We start from the raw sequence: 4,031 nt of genomic DNA, 5'->3' as shown, positions 1-4,031 counted from the left end.
AGAGAAACCCTCCTTGTGGGTATGATTAATAGATTTGCAACAGAGCAAGGATGTCAAAGCCCAGTGAACACACATCCACTAGACAGCTCTACCAGCTTCTCATTAAGGTCCATGTGTGACTTACTCATTCGGAACGCCAGAACAGCCTGTAAGAGGAAAAGGGTCTAGCCCTCAATGACCGTTTAAAGTGAAAATCAGCTGGTAAGGAATGTGGAGAGGAAGCCTGTTTATTAACAAATATACCCGTCCTGCCTTTGATCTGAGCATCATAAAACTGACTGAATTAAGTGATCAGCACTTGTGGGTTATAGCTTATAAAAGCACACACACTGTGATGAATCCACACACTGAGATCTGCCATCCGGGGGTCAAAGGTCATGGTCTATGTCTGCATCATTACCTCATGGAACAAGAGCTGGTTTGAGTTAGGATTGCGGCTATACACCTATTACACGATACACCGTTTAAAAAAAAGCAAAGTTATCAAACATTTGCTTATCTACCATATTGATTAAAAATCTAGTTCCTTTGATAAATTATTAAATAACATTTCAATTTCAAATCAGTTTTAAACAGTGCAGGTATCCCACCTAACATACTCACCACACCCTCATACTTCTACAGGGAAAATGATTTCAAGTTTAAATTATAATCATGATAGCATTTGTTTGACACAAAAACCTCCTCTGTCCTTTGCTGTCATTCATTTAACTATAACAGATAATGATGATAATAACTAGCTGGTACACCTTAATACCATAAATCTCAAATAGTTTTCAAGAATGTTATTGAACTCTCTGCATCTCAGGCTGGTACAACCCCAGTGTGCATATATTGTAAATAGGCCATTTTTATTAGACCCAGTGTGACTCTCACACTCGGAGCTGATATAGTATAGATAGCAAGGTTTTCAATACTGATGCAAATATCAACACCACGAGGTGAGCTTTGTATATAAACAGCACCCCACTTCAAGAATATTTCACTTATAATTTCAACGTGTTTTAAGATTTCAGTGTTTTTTTTTGTTTTTTTTTAAACAGGATAAATGTTATAGGACATAGTTTTTGTCAGGGTTAGTGTACATTTTCAGTGCTGGGTGTCATCTTTCAATAATACAGAAACCCTTGAAAACACATGACTTGTCTCTCCGTGTTTTTTGCATGCTATTTATTGAGACCAGGCTGCAAATATGAATGTTTGGATGTATGATTGATGTTCCACATGATTCCTACAGGGAGTGTAACTGTGTAATTCTTATACATATTGATTTAAGCATTCCAAATCTTTTTTTGCAACTAAATGGTCCTTCTTTATCTCAAGGTAATCAGGAGTCAGTTGGGTGTGTTTTTTTCTCAAACAGTTTTGGCTTCACACCATATTTTGGGATTCAAAATCATGACAGAATATAACAGAAACTATAACAGAGTCTAAAAACCTTGGGAAATTGTATTTTTTTTCACAATTTCCAGTTTTATAAAAGTAAACCTTGGTTCAATCTAACAGCTGGGGAACTTCTCTTGACCGGATGTAATATTGAACAACCGTTTATCATTAACTGTTTATCATTAACTATACGCATAGATCATGAAGGTACTTTACTGAACATAATCTTACTGAGATAAAGTATAAAACATGATCGCCACGTTGGCTATAAACGTATGCAACAGTCTAACTGGTCAGTAGAGAAGTATTCCCCCTTAAATGATTTAGCATCCAGATATTCATTTAGATCAAAGTAAAAAAAAAAGGTCACAAAATGTCAACAAATTGATGGACAATAGAGATCAACATAAACCAAGAACTGCGATGAGGAGTCTTTAAGAATTCAAAAAGAACTTCATCAATAACAAATGTATGAAAGAGCTGAACAAGCTCTGGGGGAAAGGTGGGAGGTTGGTTTGGCATTCAAATCCTTATTTTGGTGTCAGCCACATGTCAGTGGTGACTGTGGCTTTTCAGCATCCACCCTCTAATCATGCCCCTGAGCTATTTTAGTTATGAAGGCTGTGGACGTTTTTCAGTGGCTTTCAATTAACAGAATTTTTTTGGAAGAGGAATTTAAATTTCTTGGTATTCCAAAGTTTTCAGGTGTTAGTGTTGGTAATAAGAGAAATCACAACCTTTTATTCATTTCATTCGAAAGTATGAAATACGATAAAGGTGTGCCTCTTGAAAGGATCTACTTAAAATGTTTATGAAAATCAAAACTATGTCTGCGCATGTCTGGAGAAAGTTCCTATTCATTCGGTTCAGATTGCAGGCCTTTTATGAATGGGTATTTCACAATTCAAGTCACATGGCTTCTTGGGGCATCTCTTTCTCAAATGTGATGCGTTTGACTTTCACAACCACAGAACCACAGAAATTTGAGAAAATCTTCTGGGATGGCCCAACCTGCTCTGATCATTTTGACAGTCGTTTAAAATTGATCCAACAAATAAGAATACGACATTTTCCAAAGTTTTACTTTTCCACTTCAAGGTCCAACTTAAGTCAACTAAATTCGCTCTGAATTGTTAACCGAGTGAGAAACAACACGCCAATTACAGCAGTGGTCAATTCTGTTAGCACACACACACAAAAAAAAAAAAAAAAAATACGACGATTTAAATTTAATTTGTTTGTTACTTTCAATACAGCAGGCTAGACCATAAAAAGTGCCTCCTCTGGCATTTATTCTTCAGCATGCGCGTGGCTGGCGCGTGCGTGCGCGTGCAATAGAGAGAAGGAGACAGAGAGAGAAGGGGGACTAGTGATAGAGCCGTTTCATTGGCAGATACACTGTGGCTTTCCCTCCCTTGCATGCCACCCTAGATCAAAAAGCATCCCACCAACCTCCTTCTAGCCATCCAATGCTGCTCCATCGATTAGATTCTGGAAAACACTTAACAAACTAATGACTATTGATGGCTGATTAATATTGCATCAACAACAACTGATTGGCGACAATATCAAATGGCGATTGCCGCTTCACATTCAGGCAGCCATCTGACGGGTTCTTGCACAGTATTTTTGGCGGTAAAACGAGTCAACAGATGATAAATAAAGGGTTATAGGCCTACAGTGTGCAGCGCGTTCAGTTTATGGCTTGCAGTTCGTCTAATTCGAGAGCAGTCGCGTCTTTGAAGGCAGACACTTGGCGTAAATGTACAGTTAAAATATTCTACTCTCAGGTCCCCGGGCGGAGCTCCGACAGTCCCTGGCTTCATTAAATTTTCATCAGTATCCCTGTGAAAGGGGGGAAATGTTCAGGGGAAAGAGAAAAATAAAACAGAGGGCGTAATTATAACAAAAGGAAACAGCGCTGCCCTTTTCGTTTTATAGAAAGCTCCCACAGTGTCCTCCTGTATGACTGTGTCAGTGTATGGAGCCCATGCTGCATGATCTGAGCAGATGTGTCTGTGGCTTTAAGGTCAATTATTTGGCTCACATAGCCTATTTATTGTAAATATCTTAAAACGAGCTTCGTTTTGTTTCCTTTATTGTACAGAGGCCTATTCGCTATATATCTAGGTAACCTATGTTCTTATTTATTCATATTTTCATTCATTTCGGTGCTTGGGTCACATTGATTCGCTATCAAAAAATCCAAATCGATTTCTCCCAATATGTGAGAGTGAAAGCAGGCAACAGCAGTGTGGTTGAGAGTCTGCCTGCCTCTCGGTCTGCCTGTGCAGAAGCTCCGGCATACCAACCAACAGCGAGGCTCTCTGAATAAAGTTAATTTCAATTCCCGAAGAGACACTCACTCGGCAGCCCTCCCTGACCAGCGGTAATTAACAGGGATAGCTAATGACTACTTAACTCGCTCTTCATAATTATCTGGTTTTCATAATTTGATGTGTAATTTAATAATTCGCTCTTATTAACGTATTAAGTGAATAGCTCGTTCAGGGGAAATTAGAAGCACTCACCAGGAGCATCTTTTAATTGATGAACCATCATCCCTGTCTCATTAATAAGGGTCGTTTCGATACTCTTAATTTGTCACGAGGATGGCGGATGAACATGTTTAGCTGTTGGCGGAG

This window comes from Odontesthes bonariensis, chromosome 4 (genome assembly GCF_027942865.1).
Source record: "Odontesthes bonariensis isolate fOdoBon6 chromosome 4, fOdoBon6.hap1, whole genome shotgun sequence".
Lineage (NCBI taxonomy): Eukaryota > Metazoa > Chordata > Actinopteri > Atheriniformes > Atherinopsidae > Odontesthes > Odontesthes bonariensis.
The sequence above is the reverse complement of the archived record's forward strand: the minus strand, read 5'-3'. Positions refer to the sequence as shown.